The sequence below is a fragment of the Orycteropus afer genome, unplaced genomic scaffold (genome assembly GCF_000298275.1).
Source record: "Orycteropus afer afer isolate SDZICR_OR568_19922 unplaced genomic scaffold, OryAfe1.0 scaffold00319, whole genome shotgun sequence".
Lineage (NCBI taxonomy): Eukaryota > Metazoa > Chordata > Mammalia > Tubulidentata > Orycteropodidae > Orycteropus > Orycteropus afer.
Window position 1 is genome coordinate 990361 of NW_006921906.1, and position 9174 is coordinate 999534.

At 39.5% G+C, this 9174-nt stretch overlaps 1 non-coding gene across 1 annotated transcript; it reads left to right on the forward strand.

The window, feature by feature from the left end:
- The first annotated feature begins 3810 nt into the window (after positions 1 to 3810).
- On the forward strand, positions 3811 to 3914 carry LOC122151146. Its single transcript, XR_006164000.1, has one exon. It is a non-coding gene; the product is annotated as a U6 spliceosomal RNA (small nuclear RNA).
- The last annotated feature ends 5260 nt before the right edge of the window (positions 3915 to 9174 follow it).

Below are 9174 nucleotides of genomic sequence, written 5' to 3' on the forward strand. Positions count from 1 at the left end.
ACTAGGCCCTTATGAAAGGTACATTGAACATTCTGATGGAAAATATAAAAAATGTTTTGCAGAAAATGGAGAGAAAAAAAAGGAAAGGAAAAAAAAGGTCTTCATAAGACATTTATCATCCTCAAACAAAATTTGGGAGCAGAATACTAAAAATAAACTCAAGGAAAGTGAAACAATCCCCATCTCAAGACCGTGTGTGTCATGGGGCAGAATCTATGTATTCTTCAATTCCTCTTTGGGGGGTACATTGTTTTTCCTCTTTCCCCTAACTGCCAGAAAGCTCAGAATTAAATTTAATGTTCAGTTACAGTAACTATTTTGATTCTCAAGACTGTATATTCTGTATTTCCTACAAGATGAAACAGCCTTAAAATAACTTCTGTAATGTATACAAGTGTTGATTTTCATTTGCTTCGGATAAAGAAAATGAGAAAATAATGGCAGTGGCTTTCTGAATCAGTTTTTAGAAATTCCTAGGCTAAGAATCCCAAAATAAAGGGAGAGAAAAGTAGTTATGATAGCATATTATAAAACACAAGTCTCTAAAATTTGCTTAATTTAGTATGAAAGTAGGTTTTCTCTCGGATTATATAGTTTGTCACTGGAACTATTTTTTTGTTTGGTCTCCTTTGCCCTTAAGCAGGTCTTGAAATAATGAAAATTATTATCCAGGATTTGTTGCCATAAAAAAGGGAAAGTGCTAAATTCATGAGCAGTCACAGGAGTTTGGTGATGTCAGTAGTATTTTTTGTCACAGGAAAAGCAATGTGGATTTTTATTCAGCAGGAAGGCATGATTTCTAGGGATCAAAATAGGCTCCAGTGGACTCAAGCTGAGCCCTGGGGGGGGGGGGAGTATGACTGGGTCCTCCAAATTTAACTTAATTAGCATTGTGAGAAAACTTCTTTTCCACCACACAGCCCACACTGTGTACCTCATATAAACCGAAGACTGTTGTTGGGAGAGCTAAAGATGGGGAGTGGTTTCATACCACAGTTTCCATGATTCACCATTAGGTTTTTTAAAAATATTAACTTACTCTTATACACTTCCTTCAGGAGCTCTGGTGGTATAGTGGTTAAGACATTCAGCGGCTAACCTAAAGGCTGGCGGTTCGAACCCACCAGCCAGCCACTTAGTGGGAGAACGATGAGGCAATCAGCTTCCAGAAAGATTGATAGCCTTGGAAATTCTCTGGGGCAGTTCAACTCTGTCCTAAAGGGTTGCTATGAGTCAGAATTGACTGGATGACAGTGGGTTGTTTTTTTATACTCTTCCTTCTTCCAGAAAAGATGTTTTGCATGTTTCAGTAAAATTTACATGCACAAAAAGGTTGTTAAAATAGACAGAAAATCCAAAAGCATATAAAAGGGGAATGTTGAAAATAGTTACTCTAACTGAACATGAAATTTAATTCTGAGCTTCTTGGTAGTTAGGGAAAAGAGGGAAAACAATGTGTTACCCAGCAAAAACTAATACAGTAACATTACAATAGGATTGAGCACCAAGGAAAACAAGAATTCATGAAAAGTGAGATGTGTTGGCTTTTAATCTTGTACATATTTAAGTGATTCCATTATTTAATTTCTGGTGCTGCTCTATCTTCATTCAGAGCTTTTATTTTTTTAATATCTTGTTGTCTAAGTTCCAAGAACTTTTCAATTGTCTAGTTCTGTCTAGTAATGTGTTACCATATTATGACTCTTCAGCATTCACAATATTATTCACCTTATTGAAAGATTTAAATAATGGCCAATCCACCTCTTCTTCCAAATATTTTCTTTTCCCATTGTCATTTTTTTTTTAATTTACTGTGCTGAAAATACGCACAACAAAACATTTGTCAGTTCAACACTTTCTACATGTACAATTCAGTGATGCTGATTTCCCAAGTATTCATTAAGGAAATTTAAAAATATCTAATACTGTATTCATTTCTACAGATTTTGCTACCTCTTCTTTCACCTCATTCAGTGACCATTGATGATTCTTTCCCTCAACTGTGCTTTGTGTAGTCTAATACAATTTCATATTCTTCCTTACTGAATTTCATCCATTCTTTTGCTAGTTTTACTTGTTAAATTGTGAAGCTGAATACTGAGGCTTTCTCTTCTAGTCAATATTATGGCCCTTCATTTTTACTCATTTATTGACATTTATTAAACACTTGTTATGTGAAGGACATAATTTATTTATGAAGTGAATTTCAGATTTTGAAAATACTTTTTAATTCAAGATAAAACCAAAGATACCTATCTTATGAGAATAATCAGTGTCACCCTTTTCCTGGTGCCTTCAGGTATTACCTATGGCTTTGCATAGGTTTTCAGAGGCAGCAGGAGAGAGCATCACAGGCTTAAGACTCAGATTAACTTGAATTTGATTGGTGACAAGGAGCCCTGGTGGTGTAATGGTTAAGCAGTCTGCTGTTAACCAAAAGGTTATGATTCAAACCACCACTTGCTCCATGAGAGAAAAGACCTAGTGATCTGCTCTTGTAAATTACAGCCTTGGAAACCCTATGTGGCAGTTCTACTCTGTCCTAAAGGTTTGTTTGCTATGAGTTGCAATAAACTTGATGGTACCTAACAACAACAGGGGCTCTGGTGGCATAGTGAGTAAGGCATTGGGCTGCTAACCACAAGGTCAATGGTTCAAACCCACTAGCTGCTCTGCAGGAAGAAGATGAAGCAATCTACTTCCATAAAGAGTTACAGCCTTGGAAACCTGGTGGGGTTTGCTATGAGTACGAATTGACTCCATGGCAGTGTTTTGTTTTTTAAAAAAACAATAACAGGGAGGTGGAAAACATTTGAGATATATATATATATATATAGATAGATAGATAGATAGATAGATAGATATAGATAGATAGATAGATATAGATATAGATATAATTATTAGAAAGAGAATTGTCATTGTGTACGAAAATGTTTTGATAGCCTTTCTGAATGTTAAAGGAGCTCAAGGTTGTTCTGTGATGTCCTAAGGCAATATAAACAGGGGTGTGTGTACAAACAATGTTGGTGGAATATTAGTTTTAAACAGCAGCCCAATAGGGGAGTGAGTGAAAGCTATAAGGAGTTCTAGAGACTAGGAGAGCTAGAAGACAATGGCTAGTGGAGAGAGCACATGACCTTAGAAAAGTCACTAAAACTCTCTGAGTCTCAATTTTTTCAGAATTATTGAAAGGATTAAATGAAAGAATGTATGGGAAGTGGCCAGCACATAGCCTAGCACAGAATTAGTGCTTATTAATGGTAGTTACTACTGTCATCATTATTATGATTCATGTCAAATGCATATATGAATAAGATTTTATTATGAGTCAATCATGTTTAATCATGCTTTGGGGGAGCAGAAAAGGCCATTTATATCATTTTATGTCTTTTCTGTAGTGTTTTTCTCTTCTGTTTAAATTAAAGAGAGATTGCTGTGTGCTCTAATAGATTCAGTTATCTGGAAACTACCATCTCCTTGGAAGCAATATTCTAAATTAAAAAACCAAACCCATTGCCATTAAGTTGATTCCAATTCATAGTGACACTATAGGACAGAGTAGAACTGCCCCATAAGGTTTCCAAGGCTGTAATCTTTAGGGAAGTAGACTGCAACATCTTCCTTCTGTGGAGCTGCTGATGGGTTCAATAGTTGACCTTCTGGTTAGCAGCTGCTGACTTTAACCATTGCACCACTAGAGCATTTACCAATTTTCTACAACATCTGTAACATAAACATGGCCATGAGATTTATCTCTTGTGTAAGTTAGCTGTGTTTTTTGTTTGTTTGTTCGTTTTTAATGAATTTCCAGTGCTCGCTTTGGCAGCACATATACTAAAACTGGAACAATACAGAGATTAGCATGGCCCCTGCACAAGAATGACATGCAAATTCATGAAGCTTTCCATATTTTGCTCCCAATTTTTTCAACAGAATTATTGAAAGGATTAAATGAATGTATGGGAAGTGGCCAGCACATAGCCTAGCATAGAATTAGTGTTTATTAATGGTAGTTACAGGAGCTCTGGTAGCATAGTGGCTAAAGCACTTGACTGCTAACCAGAAGGCTGGTGGTTCAAACCCACTAGCCACTCCTCGGAAGGAAGGTTGGGCAATCCGACTTCCGTAGTGATACTGCCTCGGAAACCCAAGGAGGGGTCGCTATGAGTCGGGCCGACTCGACGGCACATAACAACAACAACAACAACAATGGTAGTTACTACTGTCATCATTATTATGATTCATGCCAAATGCATATATGAATAAGATTTTATTATGAATAAGATTTTGTTATCTTCAGGTGTAGGGAAACAGAGGCTCTAAGACTTGTCCCATCTGGGGATCTGCAAGTTCCAAACCTGATTTCTTTTCCATAAATAAATAAAATGCATTCCCATTTTTATCAGCTCCTTGCTTTCTATTTTTATCTGTTGTGACCATAGTATCCATTCTCTTATCTCAACATCTTTGCTCAATCCTGCAAATCCACTTTTTTAAATAAAGGTAGTAAAGGGGAGTTGGGGGCACATATCTCTACATTTCCTCTCCATTAAAAAAAAAAAGGAATTGGATCAGGATGGCTGAATGCAGACCATGTGGGCTTCTGAAATCCTCTGGGGGATAAAGAACTCACTTACCATCAGCCCTTTGGAATAGAGTCCACTGTTTTTGAAAAGCTTTAAAAATCTTGTCATTTACACTAATAAAGCACTGAATAACAACAACAAAAATCTTCCTCCTTCTACATTTTCTAGTCTAAGGTGACATGTAGGGGCATCCTTAAAACCCTTTGGGAAGAGTGTGGGGTCAGGATGGGACATTGTTTGCTCTATTTTTTTTTTTTTTTTTTAATTGTGATTTGGGTGGGAATTTATAGAGCAAATTCACTTTCCATACAGCAGTTCACATACACTTTGTCTCATGACATTGACCACAATTCACCACAATGCAACAGCTCCCCTCCCACTTCCTCCCGACCATCACCTCTTCCCTGTGTCCATCACTCAATGCACCCCTGTCCCCTGAGCTATTTTCTTGTACATGAATAGCCCTTCTTTCTCCCATGACTGTTCCCTCTAAGGAGTGTATCTATCTCAGTTAAATGTTCAACTGTTATGCTGATCTTTTGTTTGGCTGGAAGCCACAGGTATGGGATCAATTCCAGACCTGAAGGGCAGCTAGGGGCCATAATCTTAGTGGTTCTACCAGGCTCTATCAGACCTGTTTGCTCTACTTCAAGGAATGATCTGGCAAATATCTCTGACTGGCCTGTTGTCTCCTTCCTCACTTACTACTCCATACACATCCTTGATAGAAGAGGACAACCTTTCAGGTGGGGGATTAAAGGACTTTTCTATAGCCACAGGTATGCAGATCCCTATGTTCCTTTGCTAGAATTTCTCAACAAATCCCACAAAAGCACTACATGCACAAGCAAAATGACAACTTTGGAAAATAAAGTGTTGGACCAGGTTGCTTTGAACAGCACTCAATGTGACTTGGTCAGCTATCAAAATAATTTTTCTAATAATCACTTGTGAGTAAGGAGGTGATCATGAGAAAGAAAGAGAAATGATATTGACCAAGAACCTCTCTTTGTTGTTGTTGTTGTTGTTAGGTGTCTTCAAGTCAGTCCTGACTAATTTTGACCCCATGCACAACAAAACAAAACACTACCTGGTCCAGCACCATCCTCACAATCTTTGCTGTTGCAGCTTCTGTTAAGTCAGGCACTGACTCACGGTGATCCCATGTACAACAAAAACAGAGGTTATCCAGTCCTCTACCCCGGCCATGATTGGTTCTGGATTGGACCATTGTAATTCATAGGGCTTTCATTCACTGATTTTCAGAAGTAGCTCTCCAGGCTTTTCTTCTTAGATTGCCAGGCCTTTCTTCCTAGTTGCTCCACTGAAAGATATGTGGTAGCTGCATTGGAGGTGTGTTGGCTGGAAATGGAACCTGGGTCTCCTGCATGGAAGGCAAAAATTCTACCACCATCGCCTCAATTACCTTCCTCCAAAAACCAAACTCACTGCCATCTAATCGATTCTGACTCATAGCGACCCCTCCTTGGGTTTCTGACTCAGTATCACTCCAGAAGTAGATTGCCCAACCTTCCTTCCGAGGAGTGGCTGGTGGGTTTGAACCACCAGCCTTCTGGTAAGCAGTCAAATGCCTTAGGCTCTACACCACCAGATCTCCCATGAATAACGTTCCTACTAGGTGCTATATCCTACACACCTTTAACCTTATTTAATACAATAGTGAGATGAGAATGCTGGAGTTAGAGAGAGCTGTGCTTGTGTCCCAGTCATGCCATTCTTTAAAGTTCAATCCCCTCATCTGTATGATAAGGAAATTGTAAAGGTAGAATGAACTAACGCATTTAAAGTTCTTTGCACAATAAGTGGTACACAGTAAGCACTCGACAAACATGACCGAAAGTTATGGGTTAATTATTATTAACTCCCCTTGAATAAGGAAGAAATAGGAATACAGAGAGTTTCAGTAACTTGTCCAAGGTGATGCATCTAGTTGGGGGCAGAACCTTGATGAAAACTGAAGTCTTTATGACTCCAAAACTAGGCTGTGTTCTGGGAGGTGTGACTCACTCATAACAGCACAGTCAAGTTGCCTCCATCGCTAACTTCTGGAATTGAAAGTGCCTCCTACAAGGAAGAAAAACCTGGAAATTGATATTCTTTTGCTTTATTCCTTTTCACTCCTTTTGCTAAAAGAGCTTCGTGGAAAAATCTATGTTACTTCCCTGCTCATCAATTTGCCAACTCAGAGCAAAGAAGCTCCACTGTAAAAGTACCATGGTCTGGGATAGTACCTCTTTCTCCTGTCTTCTTAGGAGATTTAACAAGGCCAATTAGAAAGAGTAAGCAAATTTAGGACTGAACTAGTCAGACTTCACCTCAACCCAGGTTGTCTTTTATGAGGCTAATTTACAGGCATCCTTGATTGAATAAAAACAAAGGTCTCACTCTGAATATTCATCAATTGCCTTTTGAAAACAACAATGGGATGGGCTTAAATATACATGAGTCAGAAACATCCGGATTACATTTCCAGGGAATTATCCAGGGATTTAAAAATTTAGAGAAAGAAAGGCTTGAAAACAAGCATTCAGGATTTCATAAAAAGCTTTCCAGCCAATTAGACCATGGGCCTTGCCTAGTCCTAAAATTGTTCATTAAATCCTGCCACCTAGACCCAGTGATGAGACTGCTGCGGTCTTAAAGTGACAATATACTGTTCTGCCTTTCTCACTCCTGTCAGGTAGTATGAAGTGAGAAGAGAGCCTCCCCTTTCTTTCCCTGAAAGGCAGCTCAGAGTGTTCTTAGGCTGGAGTGCAGGTCCACCAGTTCCCTGAAGGGATCTTTTGTTGAGCTTGGTGTTGAAAGACAAAATTATCTTGAAACAAAATAGTTCTATTTTTAGGTACATTGTTGATTGTGAAACTGGAGTCTCTAGCCTTCATTTCATAAACATACCAGAGACTGTCTCAAGGGACAAAGAATTGATGTCTTTGCCACGGGCAGTTTATGATGACCTCAAAAGGATTGTGAAGATTCTCACTTCTCTATAGGATTGGGGTTTTGGGGGTAAGAAGGTAGATTGTAGAAATAACCTAGGAACCTATGGACTCTGTGGGTGCTCCTCTTTTTTCAGTTCCAGGTCTTCAGGCAAATTAAGGAAGCACCATATGGATGAAGAAAATCAGATATAGGGTGTTGGCTTCATGCACTCCTGTGCCTTGTCCACTGCACTGACTCTAGACCCTCAGTACACGTCTGCTCCCAGAGGTCCTTGCAGAGTCTAAATTGCAGGACCAAAAAAAAAGAAGCTAGACAAAAATTTACTTTAAAATAGAAGAAAATAGGAAAGACAAAATCAGGCCACTACACTCTCCTATTCATGTTTCTCATTTTAAAACATCTTTAATCTTCGGCTTCATTAATTCTATCCTGGCTGAGCCTGTTTGTTCCCATGATTCAGAGGAAGCAGCAAAGAGCTTGTCTGTCATCCAAGCTCAGGCTAAGCTGGCGTGGCTGCTCCATAGGGGCCCTGGCTTGAGGCCCAAGCCAGTCATGGCCACTTTGTCCCCTTGCCAGGCCTCATGAGTTCAGACTCTGTTGTAATTTATAGGCAAGTCTCCTGTCTCCAGTCTACATCCTAAAACCCAACCTTACTTCTTTTTTCCCCAACTCCACATACCAAGATGAAAGAGATGAATCCATGGGAAGACTCCAACATGGAAAATTCAGCCCTTTACCCTGAGACCCTGTGTTGTTTAACTGTCATACCAGGGTTCGAGGTCACCAACAAAAGACACAAATCACATGCTCTACTAGTGCATGGACTAATGCTGTACTCGCAAGGGAAGAGACAGAGCAAGATTAGCTTCACTACTGGACACCATTCTCCCATGGCCAGTGAGGAAGTCATTCCTCTAGGCCAGTGTAGGTCATTTGCTCTGCACATCCCTCCTGGACCATAGACCATATGACCTTGTTCCTTCCCTGTCAGAATCATATACAGAAGTGGGGTTGACCAGGAGCCACATGGTGTCCATGCATATGCAAGAGACAAAGAATGTTATTATGTGTCCAAGAATGAGAGAGGAAGAGAGAATCGATTATCAGCCTGCTTATCAGAGAATGTTCTGGGCTCAAAGCCTCTGCTTAGGTGACCTGGTGGGAAACACAGAGGCATATCATCCTCACAACACCCCAACACAATGTCCATTAGGAGAAGGAGCAGTGTCCCCCAATACCAACATCCTTTCTTTAACAATCACCCTGTGTGTCAGACCATCCAGATGACAATGACTGCATTTTGAGAACACAGGACTTTATAAAGGATAACTCCGACTTGCTCCTAAATTCTTTGTTATATTCTTACAGTCAGTTGCCTTTTGAGATGAAACATCTAAGCTTTAAGGCAAATCTGCGAGTTCAAGCATGATTAAAACTTCGAGTAAAACCTGAAGATGACAACTTTAATTATTAGGAAGATGCATCACTTTTATACCATATTCAACAGTACTTAAATCCAATTATAGTGGCCTAGCTTACCTTCAAAGCTGTTTCTACAAGCTAGCAAAAGAACCACCAAGCAACCTCATCAAAAGAAAGGTGCCCCGACACAGACAGTCAGCTGTGC